Here is a 15815-nt window from a genome sequence, read left to right on the forward strand (position 1 = left end):
ATTGGGGAGTGACCCAGCAGATGGAAGACCTCTCTCTCTCTCTCTCTCTCTCTCTCTCTCTCTCTCTGCCTCTCCTTCTCTCTCTGCATAACTCTGACTTTCAAATAAATAAATAAATCTTTAAAAAAAATACACACGGACTGCTGGGTCCTACTTCCAGAGTTTCTGAGTCAGTAGATCTGGGGTGGGGCTTGATCATTTGACTCTCTAACACATTCCCAAGTTATGCTGATGCTGTTAGCCTAGAGACTGCATTTTGGAAGTTGCTATCCTAAGTGTTAGAAATAGTTTCCAAAGTCAGCTACTCTGGCAACCCACATCAGAATCACCTATATCCCTGGCCTCCTCCAGGAGCTAACTTTTTATTAAGATTCATTTTATTTATTTATAAGTCAGAATTATAGACAGAGGAGGAGAGACAGAGAGAGAGAGAGAACGAGATCCTCCATCCACTGATTCATTCCCCAAATGACCGCAATGGCTGGGATTGGGTCAGGCTAAAGCCAGGAGCCAGGAACTTCTTCAAGGTCTCCCAAGTGGGTGCAGGGCGCTCAAACTCTTGGACCATCTTCTACTGCTTTCTCAGGCACGTTAGCAGGGAGCTGGATCAGAAGTGGAGCAGCCATGACTGGAACCGGCACCCATATGGAATGCCAGTGCTACAGATGGTGGCTTAAACCACTGTGTCATGGTGCCAGCCCCTGGAACTAACTTTCGAGCAAAGAGGTGTGAGAAAAGCTCAAAAAGTTCATGGAAAATGGAATCAATAGGTAAGTTTATTTTGGCACAAAGCATTTTTTAGACCCATGCATACCATGAGTCTCTAAAAAGACCATGAAAATACACATTATGAATAAAGCTGTACATGGATTTTAATTTTTTGGCACCAAAAGTGATGTACTTTTCCATTTTCCCTGAACTTTTTGAAGTACCTTCATATTTGAGGTAGGGTGATCAATTCAGGCATTTCTAAGAAGACAACAATGGACAGAGACCTTAATGAATGTCAAGAGCAAGCTACCGATTATGATAACTCATAAATATGTTCATATGCGAGGGAAGAGTATCACAGGTGGGAAGAACAGTCAGTACAATGACCATGAGACTGGAATGTACTTGGTATGTGTTCCTGGGACAATTCAAAGCCAGAGTTTGACTCCTTATTGTTCTTCCTGGTTCTTTGTATTCTTTCTTCCCCAAGGAAATAAGCTTCATTTTATTGTCTATTTCATCAACAAGATCAAACAATACTCATACATGTTGTTCTGTCAACTGGGCACTTTCCCTTAATGATACATCTGACCTCCAGTCCTCTAGTTCTGTGATAAAACCATATTGTGAAGCCACTGTAATTAGATACACTGTTACAGACAAATTCATCTCTGAATCATAAGGTGAACCTACCAGGGGCTAGGAGAGCATGTTGCAGATACCTGCCCCTTAGCAGCCAGAGCACAGGCACCTGCTCACCTCAACCAGAGAAAGGACGTAAGTGTATACAAAGAAAAAGTTAGTAATTTCCTCTCACCCCCTGTAGCTGGCTGTTGATCCTCTCATATCCCCCAGGTACTCATTGTTTCTGTACAGGCTGGTGGCTTTTTATTTCAAGTAGCTGCAACTTGCTGCCTAAAGACTTTCTGGCCACAGGAGAGGTACCTAACCCGAATTCAAGGCCAGAAGTACCAGGGAGGTAAAGCCCACCGGAGCAAACCTCAGTCAACAGTGGACACCAAGAGAAGGAAAAGAACCCAGCTTCCCTGATCCTGGGGTGGAAAACTCGGTTCTATTTAGTCTCCTGAGCTCCCACTGGGATTGAGCCGCAGTTGCCCAGAGTGCTAACCAGCTCATTAGCAGACCTTGTATTGTTTTCTTTCCTATCTCATTTCCCTCCTCTGCTTCCTGGGATTATCTCCCCAATAAGCCACTTGCTTCCAGATACTTAGCTCTGGGTCTATTTTACCTGAAGTCAGATAGTTGCAACCAGAAGTGGTCCTTTAAAGTGGACCCTCAGGATGGAATTCTGGATGAGGGTCCTTCAAAAGATTTATGGGAAATGGAATTAAAAGGTAAGGTTTTTTTTTTTTTTTTTTTGGTGTAAAAAAATTTGAAATCCATGCATGGTTTTTTTTTTTATAATGCTCACTGAACATATTTAGCCTGAAAAAAAGCTATGCATGGATTTCAAATTTTTTAATTTTTTTAAAAAATTTATTTACTTGAGAAGCAGAGAAAGAGAGCACACTGTCTGCAGGCTCACCTCCCAGATGACAACAATGACCAGAACTGGGTTGGGGCCCAAGCCAGGAGGTGGGACTGCAACCCAGGTTTCCCATGTGAGTGGCAGGAACTCAACTACTTGGGTCATTGCTGCTGCCTCCCAGGGTATATATTAGTAGGAACTTGGAGTCAGGAGTCAGAGCCAGAAATTGAACCCAGGTGCTCCAATGTGGGATATGGGTGCCTTAACCACTGGGTTAAATGCCCACTCTGCATTTAGGAAATTTTTGCATCAAAATGAACTTATATTTTAATTACATTTTCATGAAGTTTTTGAAGTGCCCTTGTAGAACATATGAAAGTAAGGACCTCATTATTAATGGTAAACAAGGTAGTAGGTGTCTCTGGAATGTCGTCACACTACCATTACTGAAATTGGGAAGGAATACAGGTGGAAGAAGAAACGGCTCATGTAAGAGCTCTAGCACTTGAAAGATGGAAATTTTTAGACTCATGGAGTTTGTTTCCTGTTGTTAATGACCATGGAAACCCAAAAGGACAAAAATGATGTTTAGTCAGTCTGCTAGGAAGAATGTGAAAGCAAAAGGTCCTCATAGGAATTTTTTATCTCTTGTGATCTCTTGCAGAAAAGGACAACCTATGCTAAAAAATGAGATTTCAGATTTGATTGTGAGAGTAGTACAAGGGTATTTGAAAAAGTTCATGGAAAGTGGAATTAAAAGTACAAACAATTTTGAAATCCATGCATAGTTTCTTCATAACACGCATCTTCCATGACCTTTTTTGAAGACCTCTCCGCACATTTCTTCCATAGACAAATAAGAAAGAGAAATTATTAGCATGGCCCAAGAAAGGAAAAATTGTTTTCACTATGAGAGAAAAGAAATTATTCACTGAGTGGTTGTAGGATGTGACAAATCTGTATTTGCAATATTCAGGATAATAAACCGAGAATGGATCTTGAGGATGCCAGGCCAGGGCGGAATATAAAGCTGGATGTGGGAGAGTTTATAAACGTTGGAACATTCTCCCATGACTCAGGATTTAGCATTCTGGCAAGGACACCTGGAGTTGGTCCTAGTCTGCTGCTGGAGTGGTTCCTTGAAACTTGGAAACAACAATGCCTACACAGTTAAGTGAAGTGGAGTTGTTGGAACTGCCTTGGTGAGAAAAGGGTCAAAAGGCCCAGAGGAGTGGGCAAATTCGAATGGCTTATTAATGTACAATAAGAAAACACACCAGCTGGTGATGTCCCCTGGGAGGGCCCAGAGGACACTTCTTTTGTTAAGGCAATAAGACCTGGGTTACTCCACAGCGACCATCTTCTATGGGTCAGGGTTCATGATAAGGGAGAAAACTATGCAGTGAAGCCCCTTGATATCAACGGGGATGATGAGATTCTCAAATGCCAGAGGCCAGCTGGCAGCAGTTAGCTGTCAGAATCAAAGTGAGTCTATTAACCATGATGGACAGCAAGTCCGGAAAGGCAAAAATGAAACCGTGACCTCCAAGAGTCTGTAGAGATGACTAATAAACTGACATTCCTAGGAACAAGATAGATAGGAGGCTATATTGACTTGCTAGGGATGCCACAACAAAATGCCATAGCAAGTTTAAATAATACAAATGTATTTTCTCACAAGTTCTGGAGGCTAGAATTCCAAGGTCAAGTTCTTGAAAGGTTTGGTTTCTTCTGAAGCTTCTCTCCTTGGTTCTCTGTGTTCTCATGTAATCACCCCTGAGTCTGTATCTGTCTGTATTCCCTAATCTCTTCTTTTAAGGACACGGGTCACATTCGATTAGGGCCCACCTAAAAGACCCCATTTTACCTTAATTATCTCCTTAAAGTACTGTCTCCAGATATAGACACATTCTGAGGTTTTAAGGGTTAGAACATCAAGATAGAAATTTGGGGGTGGACACAATTCAGCCCATATAGAAGCCAACAAGAGTACTGCTTTAAAGACTGAACTCAAGAATGGGTGAGCAGTGGACTGATGTTGGTTGCCATAAAAAAAAAAAAAAGCATAATGGCTTCCCTTTCCCTGGGGAAAGGGGGAGAGTCCCAGCTGCTCCACTTCTGATCCAGCTCTCTGCTAGGCCTGGGAAAGCAGCAGAAGACGGCCCAAATCCTTGGGCCTCTGCACCCTTGTGGGAGACCCAGAAGAAGCTCCTGGCTCCTGGCTTTGGATCTGCACAGCTCCGGCCATTGTGGCCAATTGGGGAGTAAACCATCAGATGGAAGACCTCTCTCTCTCTCTCTCTCTCTCTCTCTCACTGCCTTTCCTTCTCTCTGTGTGTAACTCTGATTTTCAAATAAATAAGAAATCCCCTGTAGTCCTGGGACCCAGTTGGCCACAGTCATTAACCTGCTCACCTTGAGCTGCCTTCCTTCCTTCCCTGTCTTGCTTTTCTATTTCCTTAGCAGTGCTTCCTACAATCACCTTCCAATAGACTATTTACATTCAAGTCCTTCCCCTCAGTGTCTAATTCTGGGAAACACCAACCTAATAGATCTTCCCTCTCGCCTCTGTTCATACTAAAAACCAAACATATAGAGATTTTTTTTGTCATTGTCATTATTGTTGGTTGTGACCAAAACAGAGGTGAGGGGGGAGATCATACCATATACAATATTCTGCAATGATCTTTTTTCATTTTATAATGCTTAATGTAATTTCTTCCAGGCCAATAAATTATGTATCTAATTCATTAATAGCTTTGTTATGTTCCATAGCATGTATTACATTCACCTATTGTTAAACATTCTAGTAGTTTCTACTTTGTCACCATAAACAATGCTACCATAAGCATTTTTGGACAGATGCCTGAATGAAACACTACTTCTGTTTATTTAGAATAGACTTCAGGGGGGCTGGCATTGTGGCACAGTGGGTTACACCGCTGCCTGTGACAATGGCATTCCACAGAGCACTGGTTCATGTCTCAGCTGCTCCACTTCTGATCCAGCTCCCTGCTAATGCACCTGAGAAAGAAGCAGAAGATCACCCAGGTACTTGGGCCCCTATCACCCACATAGGCGATCTGGATGGATTTCCAGGCTCCTGGCTTTGGCCTCATCCAACCTTGGCTGTTTCAGCCATTTGGTAGTGAACAGGTGGATGAAAAGATCTCTCTCTCTCTCTCTCTCTCTCTCTCTCTCTCTCCATTTCTCTCCCCTTCCTTCATCCTCTTCCTCTCCCTCTCCTCCTCCCTCTCCTTTCTCTCCTTCTCTCCCTCTCTCCCTCCCCCTCTCTTTGTGATTCTGCCTTTCAAATAAATAAATAAATATTTTAAAGAAAGAAATTAAGAGGTGACTGTGTCAGAGGCTTTAGGATAGAATTTTTCCCCTTTTGGAAAAGAAAAATAAAATAAACTTGAAAATGAAAGATTACTAGGTCAAAAGGTATATGCATTATTTCTTCTAAAAAGACACCTTCATGTTTCTCTCCCAAAGGATTAGAGCAACTCAATTCTCATCAGCAAACTTGACAGTGTACTTTCTTCCAGCTCTTGATGGGGTACAATGCTATTACTCCTCTAGCTTTTAAATCATATCAAGGAAACAGTATCACATTGTTGCTTTAATTATTTTCAGTATTACTTGGGAGGCTAGATTTCCATGCAATTCTGAGGCTTTTTAGATTTCCTCTTTGTAAATTGTTTTTTCTCTCACAGGAATTCATTGTATTAGGAATACTACTACTGTATATATTGTATTTGTGTTAAACACACTTTTTTTCTAAGCAATTGTCATTTGACTTTATATTGTTTGAGTATATAATAACTTTTTTAAAAATTAGGCAGTCAAGTATGTCTTTTTTTCAATGATATCTAGATTTTATGTCTCATTTCCAAAGGTCTCCTTGACCCTCATGAATGTTTTCCTAGAACACAGTAAGTGTTCTCTTAAATGTTCATCGAGTACTTTGTTATTTTTTAACAGTACAATTGTTCATCCAATGTTACAAATGAGTAAGGTTGGGGAAGCAAGAATGGTCTATGTGGTAATAGAGTAGTGTTGAAGACGTTAGTATGAACTCATGTGTAGCTCAATATAGGTAGAAATAGTCACATATGCAATATTTATAAATACATATATAGACTAAGGTTAGTATACCCACATATCTCCCTTCCCTGATAACTGAAAGGCTTTTAAAAAAAAATGTATTGGCCAGTGCTCACTTGGCTAATCCTCCACCTGCAGCGCCGGCACCCTGGGTTCTAGTCCTGGTTGGGGCACCAGATTCTGTCCTGGTTGCTCCTCTTCCTGTCCAGGTCTCTGCTGTGACCCGGGAAGGTAGTGGAGGATGGCCCAAGTCCTTGGCCCCTGCACCCGCATGGGAGACCAGGAGGAGGCACCTGGCTCCTGGCTTCAGATTGGCACAGTGAGCCAGCCGTAGTGGCCATTTGGGGGGTGAACCAACGGAAGGAAGATCTTTCTCTCTGTCTCTCTCTCTCTCTCTAACTCTGCCTGTGAAAAAAAAATTTATTTGTTTGTTTGAAAGAAATGAGAAACAGCCCAATAGAACAATGAGCAAAGTATATAAACATACAGTTCACAAAACTGTAAATGCAAATAGTTCTTAAATCTATGAAAATAGATTCAAATTCACCTATAATTAGAAAAGTGAAATATTCTTTTCACCTCATAGATTAGAAAAGACCAAAAAAGTTTGAAAAAAACACTATTTTGGGGGGAGTGAGGAAACAAGCACTTGGTTACATTGTTGGTGGAAGTGTAAAGTGATACAACTCTGCTGGGGAACAATTACACAGTATCTATCAGCATTTAAAATTGGCATGCTGTTTGACCTCATGCTGAAGATGTACAAATTGTATACACAATGTTACTGACTGAACATTGGCAAAAAAGTATTTTGTTCATCAATAGGAAACTTTTTAAATATACAATGTAACAACATTATGTATCCATAAAATGAAAGATTGTGTGTCCATAAAGGGATAAGAAGCAACTTCTTTCTGTAATTCTCAAATTTCCATTGCTAAGACAAATAAATCAACATGCAGAACAATGTGTATATGGAAAAACAATATGATTCAAAGCTCTCTGAAAGTATATACAGGAAACAAGTGATACAGCATGCCTATGTGGAGGATAACTGAATGGCTGGGGGATAACTTTTGAATTTGAACCATGTGAATATTTTAATCACTCAAAAGATTAAATTGTTAATTTTTATAATAATTATAGATTCCCTTTATCCAGTTCACTGGGATTTTATAAAGATTTCTCCTTGAATTTCTTTATATTTGTTTTTTAGGGGAAGATTAAAATTTTATGTGTCTTTCAATTTGTTGAGGTCTCGTTTCCTGTTCTTCAAATAAATCATGTTCATCTCCTATTCCATTCATTCCTCAATATTTTAAATTTTTGCCAGTGTTATGAATGGAATACTATCCCATTACATTTCTAACTGGTTATTAGTAACATAAAGAAATTCTGGGGCCAGTGCTGTGGCAAAGCGGGTAAAGCCACTGCCTGCAGTGCCAGCATCCTATATGGGGCACCGGTTTGAGTCTCAGCTGTTCCACTTCTGATCCAGCTCTCTGCCATGGCTTGGGAAAGCAATAGAAGATGGCCCAAGTGCTTGGGCCCCTGCGCCTGAATGGGATACCTGGAAGAAGTTCCTGGCTCCTGGCTTTGGATTGGTGCACCTCTGACCATTGTAGCCATCTGGGGAGTGAACCACTGGATGGAAGACCTCTCTCTCTGTCTCTCCCTCTTTCTGTAACTCGACCTCTCAAATAAATAATCTTTTTTAATTAATTTATTTTTTTTAATTTTTTTTGACAGGCAGAGTTAGACAGTGAGAGAGAGAGAGAGACAGAGAGAAAGATCTTCCTTTTCCATTGATTCACTCCCAAAATGGCTGCCACGGCCAGCGCGCTGCGGCTGGCATGCTGAGCAGATCCGAAGCCAGGAGCCAGGTGCCTCCTCCTGGTCTCCCATGCGGTTGCAGGGCCCAAGGACCCAGGCCCTCCTCCACTGCCCTCCCTGGCCACAGCAGACAGCTGGACTGGAAGAGGAGCAACCAGGACAGAATCCGGCGCCTCAACAGGGACTAGAACCCAGGGTGCCGGCGCTGCAGGCGGAGGATTAGCCAAGTGAGCTGCGGCGCCGGCCAATAAATAAATCTTTTAAAAAAGAAATTCTATTGATTTTGCTTATCATGTAAATAAAATTTTGTATTAATCCTGTAAGTAAAAGTTTTTATTAATCCTGATTGATTTGTTAAAATTAGAGTCCACTAGATTTTCTATGGATATACTAAAAATAGGACAACTGCTGGATCTTTCTTCTGACATTTATTCCTCTAGTATTAGTTTAGTAAAAAACTAAATAAGGCAGAAAGAAGAAAGGAACTTGCTTCTTCGTTACATAACCATCTGATCAGTCCAGCCTGGTGTGGGACACCCTTGCTCCACAGAGTTCTTCAGGGGCATACGTTCCTTTCATGTTATTGTCCCGACATCTACTGGGGTATTACACTTCTTTTCACAGTTGAAGTTGAGTGAACTTGTGCCTCTAGTCCAGCTCGTGAGGAGCAGAGTGTGAGAAACAGCCAGGTCAAGCAATTGAGGGGTACGTGGAACTCCTCACTTCCATGCATACTGTACTGGTGAGACACAGTCATGTGGCCACATTTATTGTCAAGAGAAACTGGGAAATATACTCACTCAGGCAGGGGCTTCCTTAAAGCTGTATTTCTAAGGATGAAAGGGAGAACAGATTTCAGGGGGGAACTAACAGCCGGCTACACATATTACTTCATTTGTTTGTCTTATTGGATTAGTCAGAACATCCTAAATAATGTTGAATAAGAGTAGTGACAGCATCCTTCTGTCATTCCTGATTTTAACAAAATGACTTTGTATTTTTGTCGTTCAGTGTAATAGTCACTGCTGAGGTTTTGATAAGCAATTATCATATCTAAATCATTTACTTTTCATCTCTATTTTACTTTGAATAATTATTATGGCTGCTGCTGAAATTGTAAATGCCTTTTCAGATTCAGTTAATGTAATAATACAGGTTTTTCCTTTAATTGTTCCATATCATAAATTATATGAGAGGCCTTTGAAACATTCATGGAAAATGTGCATTAGGAAAAAACTATGCAGAGTTTTCAATTTTTTGTACCAAAATGAAGTTATCTTTTTATTGCCCTTTTCCATGAACTTTCTGCAAGATTCTCATATTGATACACTTCCTAATGTTGAATCATTTTTGCATTTCTGAAATAAACTGTACTTTATCATGCTGTGTTGTTCTTTTCCACACTGCTAGATTTAGAGCTTCAACTGTATTTGGAATTTCCATGGGTAGTTTTGTACAATTATCACATTTTAATATATTACTGTATATAAGGCTAACTGAGCTTTACAAAGTAAATTTGGGAGCTCTTCATCTTTTTCTGTGGTATGAAGACTGTATGTGCTACTACCTAAACTGTTATCATCCATGATAGGATAAATGCAGAAATTGAGAGTGTTTAGAAGTCTTTAGAGGGGCTGCCGCTGTGGCACAGTGGGTAAAGCCAGCGCCTGCAGTGCTGGCATCCCATATGGGCGCCGGTTCGAGTCCCGGCTGCTCCACTTCTGATCCAGCTCTCTGCTATGGCCTGGGAAAGCAGTAGAAGATGGCCCAAGTCCTTGAGCCCCTGCACCCATGTGGAAGACCCAGAAAGAAACTCTTGGCTCCTGGCTTAGGATCTGCTCAGCTCTGGCTGTTGTGGTCAATTGGAGAGTGAACCAACGGATGGAAGACACCTCTCTCTCTCTCTCTCTGCCTCTTCTTCTCTCTGTGTGTAATTCTGACTTCCAAATAAATAAATAAATCTCTTTTAAAAAAAAAGTCTTTAGAGCAATTCAACATGGTTATGACATTCGAGCAGATCAACAAAAAGTGTATTCACTTATTCAGTTTTTGTGATCATTTTCATTGTCTCTGTTACATTTGTTTTGACCATATGTAATGAAATGTAATTTTTTTCTGATGATTCTGAAAATTTAAAAATTGACCTTGCACTATTATTTAATTTGCCCATTTTTATTGCATTCCACAAAAGTATATGTCTACATAATTATGATTTTTAAAAACATCCTTCACTACAGATATTTTGAAAAAAACACTGGTCTAGAATGGCTTGAATGACATGGAAATGATCGACTCTATAAAAGTGAAGCAGAATTCATTTGCAAAACCAACTGGACCTGGCCACTTTCCATTCTCCTCTGGTTATGGCTTTCCTCTGTTTTTGTTGTTGTTGTTGTTGTTGTTGTTGTTGTTTTGTTTTGTTTTGTTTTAATTTCTTGGGTCAATTAAGGTAGTTTGTAGTTTTGCTAGGCAAGCAGTTATTCCTTCTGTGTACGTACTCGCACGTTACATACTCTCTTAGCAATCTTTAAATATCACACGTGTGTCTCTAGCCACTTTCTCATTCCTGATACGCTTCCCTCCCTTCCCTCTCGCTGCTTCCTTGCCTTTCTTCCCACCGTGGGCTAGCCCAGAGTTCATCTAGTTTACTGATCCTTTCACACAAAGGCGCTCAGGGGCAGGGCGCCAAGCGGGGAGTGAGGAGCGGACCCAGCGCGGTGCCTCGGACGTGGGCTCACTCCGAGCCGCGAGAAAACAGCGGCAGGGGCGGAGGCAGCTCGGGCCGAGGAGAACCCTCAGGCCGGAAGTAGGGGTTTCCGGGGTTCGGGAAAGCCTCCGCGGGCCCCAGCTTCCGGTGTCGCCGCCCTGATGCCATCTCCTCTTGCATTGTTGGCGTCGCCGCCGCCTCCTCCCCGGCGCGTTCCGCCGTGCCTGGCCCCTCCTGGAGCCGCTCCTGCTATCGCAGCTGCCACTCGGTTGGTCCTCCTCCTACGCCAGATGTCCAACCGTGTGATTGGGCGGTACACAGTGGTACTCCGCCTCAAGCCCCCTGCTGAATGCACTGATAGAAGGGTGGAGGGCGTTGTCGGAGCCACAACGCTCAGGAACCATTGTCGCGCCTTGTGCAGGATATGCTTACTGTGGCTCGTCTTCTTGCTGATGCGCTTGCCTTCCCCGTCATGTGCCCCCCGCAATGTTTGCTTTCCAGGGTGAGTAGACAGAGGACACCTCTCAATCGCCTCCCTCTTGATCAAAAAAGATTTACAGAAAACGGAACATGAGCACAGCATTGCCATGTACATTTGCCTTATACTCGTGCTGTTAGAGCCGTGGCGAGCCACAAGGGCGGCTTGACTGCTATTCCCATCCTGGTCTGAACGCTAAATGATTCAACAAAACAGGAATTCAGGAGACTACAGTAACTAGCTACTGCAGCGCTGAAAGAAATACAATCTAAGCTACAAAAGTCAGCCACGTGTGTAATTTTAAATGCTCTAGAAGCCACAATAGAAAAAAGAAATAAATTTTAATATATTCAATACATCCAAAAGATACCATAATTTATATAAAAATTATGAGATATTTTATATTCTTTTTTTCATTCTTAATCTTGAAATTCTGGGTATATTTACAGTCCCAACATATTTCCTATCAAATTAGCTGCATTTAAGATGTTCAGTAGGGATCACCCATTTGGGACAGTACAATTTCTTCTATCGCTGCCATTGACATCGAAGATTCTGAACAGTTACTCTGCAGAATCTGAGAGAGGTTCATAAATCTGTCTAGAATCTAGACGAATCATGTAGGTGTGTTACAGAACAATAGGACCACATGTATTTCAGCAATCACTTGAAAAAGCACCATTATGCAGTATGTGGAGTATGTGCCATCTGGACTCAGCAAATATTATTGCGGAGCTCCAGAATATCGAATGACCATGAACTTTCCTGTGTGATTTATGTCCAGTTGAGCCAGTGTAGAAACTGGTAGGCAAGCCGGCCAGTTGGGCAGCTGGGGCACTTATCAGTTCACTGAAGCTCCAGGTCCTCAGGGATGCCACTGTGTGTCTTCCTCCTCTGGCCACAGTAAGAGCCCGGCCTTACCCTTCCCAAAAATATCATTCCTGATCTTGAGGGACAGTGAAACCTCAAACTAAGAGAGTGTCCTTCTATTTTTTTCTGGTAGGAGTAGCCCTTGCTAATTTTTCCAAATTTCAAGTCATTAAAAAATATCCTTCCTTGTTTAAGGCAGTCAAAAAATTGGATTACAGGCCCCAATATGACAGACAGCCCTTTGAATGCTACCTGTTTTTCCTAATGTATCATTTAACACATCCTAAAGGTCCATTTTGCAGATTTGTGTGTGTATATTCCACTTGCACAGCAATTTTCAAAATGGCATGCAGACAAAAAACAGTGCTTGATAGATTGAATTTATTATTTTAAAGCCAACTTTTGGGTTTTGGCATTAACTATTTTTGTGTGTTTGGGGGGCAAAAACAGAGGTGCTACTCAGAATCCACTTCAAGAAATGTCTCACTATTGCAGCCAGCATTGTGGTGTAGGCAGTAAAGCCCCCACCCGCAATGCCGGCATCCCTTATGGACGCCGGTCTGTGCCCTGGCTGGTCCACTTCTGATCCAATTCCCTGCTACTTGCCTGGGAGAAGCAGTGAAAGATGGCCAAGTGCTTGGGCCCCTGCAGCCACGTGGGAGACCCAGATGAAGCTCCTGCTCCCGGCTTCAGCATGGCCCAGCCCTGGCTGTTGTGACCATCTGGGGAGTGAACCAGTGGATGGAAGACCTCTCTCTGTCTCTGTCTGTCTGTCTGTCTCTGTGACTCTGACTTTCAAATCAATCAATAAATCATATATATGTGTGTGTGTGTGTGTATATATATATATATATATGAAATGTCTCATTGTCCAACCACAAGGAGTATGGTTAGTTCTTAGTGCCACATGCTATTCATACGTACAGGGTCCACGTTGAGTTTTTTCTTTAAGATTTATTTATTTACTTCTGAGGCAGAGTTAGAGAGAGAAAGATCTTCCACCCGCTGGTTCACTTCCCAGATGGCTACAATAGCTCAAGCTGGGCTGATCTGAAGTCAGGAGCCAGGAGCTTCTTCCCAGTCTCTCATGTGGGTGCAGGGGCCCAAGGACTTGGGCCATCTTCTACTGCTTTCCTAGGCCCTAGCAGGGAGTCGGATCAGAAGTGGAGCAGCCTGGACTCGACCCAGTACCCATATGGATGCCAGCGCCATAGGTGGAGGCTTAGCCTACTTCACCACAGTGCCAGTCCCCACATTGAGTTTTGAGCTGAGGTTATCCTCCTCTCGGGCAGGATACCAGGGCTAGTGATCTAGCAAAGGGAAGGTAGTGGAATGTAGCCTTTTCTGCCCAAAGCAGGACTCCTCTGATGGACAGCCATTGCTCAGAGCTCCCCAAAGGGCTGGCAGAGACTTTGTCAGGTCTGTGCTGCAGTCTCACAATACCACCTGCCCCCCTTTGTTCACAGGTGTTAATTCCCTGTAAACCTCTGGTACCCTTAATTCCTCAGCATCTGCTTCCCAGAGAATCTAGGCTGTGACAAGTTCTATTTTCACTCATTGGAGCCCTTAGCTTTCATTAGTTCCCTATTTATATTTTCTTTTGAATAATTTAGTGGCTTTGCCACTGAGTTTTTAGATTACTTAATTTGCATTTTGCATTTTTCCTTTTTTACATAATAAAAGCATTCGCAATAAAGTATTGCAAACTGCTAGACTTGAATGCTTTTGGAGCAATCACATCCTTTCCGGTTCTCTACAGCCCCCACCTCTCCCTATTTTTACATCTATCCACTTCCTACGTCTGTATCACCTACTTAGGGCCTGAAAAGATTTGTGACGTCTATTTAAAACTATTTTCTCCTAAATAGAATCCTAAGTGATGGATAGGTTTTGCTACAGCATACTTACTTTTTGTTACTCCCTAAAAATTGTATAATGTTTTGATCTTCTCTTTGATCTAAGAATATTTAGGAGAGTATGAGCCAATTTCCAGATAGTAAAGCTATTTGACCATCTTTTATTATGTATTTCTAATTTTACTGGAATATAATGAGAAAGTATAACCTCTGAAAAAATCTCTTCTGCTTCAAACCTACTAAGTTCTCCTCTGTGTAGAAGCACACAATTGATGGACATTTTAAAATATCTTACAGTTTTAATTTTTTTTTGGAAAAAATTACTTGAGAGGCAAAGAGAACTCCTATTTTCCGGTTCATGCTGCAAATGCTTGCAACAGCTGGGGCTGTGCTGGGGTCAGAATGGAAGCTAGGTTCAAAATCAGGGTCTGTCATGTGGTGGCAGGACCCCATTTCCTGAGCCATCACCACTGTCCCACCACAGTGTGCAGTGACAGGAAGATAGTATTGGGTGTTACAGCCAAAAATGCAACTTAGATACCCTAATATGGGTTTTGGGTAGCTTAACCACAAGGCTAAGTGCTTGCTCCTAAACCGTTCTTTTTAATATGTATATGGATCTTTAGATAAATAAACATTGAAATTTTTTGCTCTACTATTTAAATAATACTCTGGGCCGCCATCATGGTCCGGAAGCTTAAGCTTCATGAGCAGAAGCTGATGAAGCAGGTGGACTTCCTGAACTGGTAGGTCAACCGACCACACCCTGCACGTGCTGGGGCGTTAACAGTTGCCGCGGCGCGAGGACTGCATGCGCTACAACCGGCTGAGCCGCACCGCGCGCGAGCGGCCCGCGCCCTCGAGCCCTTCCGCGTGCGCGCTTCAGCCACGCTGCCCAACAAGCTGTCCGCGCTCAGTCCAGTGCCCACGCGCGGCTCGCACGAATGCTGCGACCTCGTCATGGTCTCGTGCTTGGGCCGCTGCCACCTGCCCACTGTACTCCTCAAGCTGCGCATGGCGAAACACCTCCAGGCTGCGGTGGCCTCAGGGAGCAGGGCCACGTGCGCGTGGGCCCCGACGTGGTCACTCACCTTGCCTTCCTTGTCACACACAGCATGGGGGACTTTATCACCTGGATGACTCGTGCTAGAGTACAACGAGGTGGATCTGGAAACCTAGTGGGGTCTCCCTGTGGTTTGCAGATGGGAAAACAGGCCTGAAGCCAGCCTCTACGAGGGTGCTTCCCCCAAGAGCATGTCAGCTGTTGTGGGTTGTTTAGGAACTTGGCTTTCTAACCGCCGGCCACACAGAGCCAAGGGGGAGTACTTGCTGTTTTCCACGAACTTGGACTCCTGATGGGGAAATGACTTCCTGGGGAGAGAGCGGGAAGCCGTGTTGTGCTGCACTGCGGGAATTGTTAATTTCTTGTGCCTGAACCAACGTAGAGTAAAAGCCACAGCTTCAGCACAGGCACACCTGCTTTCCCTTTATTGTATTGTGGCTATTTGGCTCAATTTATTTAATTGGAATTCTTGCTCTTGTTCGTGAGTTAGTTGCTTACTGTTGGAGAATTCGGGCTCATGTTTAAATAAAGTGAGTGAAACTTGAATGTTTAGGGTCCCCTCCCTCATTTAAAGAAGGTTTTCCTGATGCCAATAAATGGCCCAGCTACTTAGTACAAAAAAAATTGATCTACTCTTTAGCTTAATGTTTATCTACTTGATCATTCAAATTCTGAAAGAGGTATACTATAATGTCCCAGTA

At 42.7% G+C, this 15815-nt stretch overlaps 1 long non-coding RNA gene and 1 pseudogene across 2 annotated transcripts in view; both read left to right on the top strand.

Annotated features, from left to right (window-relative positions):
• LOC138847504 (uncharacterized) overlaps positions 1 to 15815 on the top strand; it is a 98645-nt gene that overhangs the window by 13298 nt on the left and 69532 nt on the right. The gene's annotated exons all lie outside the window — the stretch shown is intronic.
• Positions 10594 to 15648, top strand: LOC127484902 (U3 small nucleolar ribonucleoprotein IMP3-like; annotated as a pseudogene). The gene has a single exon (XR_016228375.1). The product of XR_016228375.1 is annotated as a U3 small nucleolar ribonucleoprotein IMP3-like (transcript).

Source organism: Oryctolagus cuniculus, chromosome X (genome assembly GCF_051225735.1).
Source record: "Oryctolagus cuniculus isolate XC-2025 breed Fujian yellow rabbit chromosome X, ASM5122573v1, whole genome shotgun sequence".
Classification (NCBI taxonomy): domain Eukaryota; kingdom Metazoa; phylum Chordata; class Mammalia; order Lagomorpha; family Leporidae; genus Oryctolagus; species Oryctolagus cuniculus.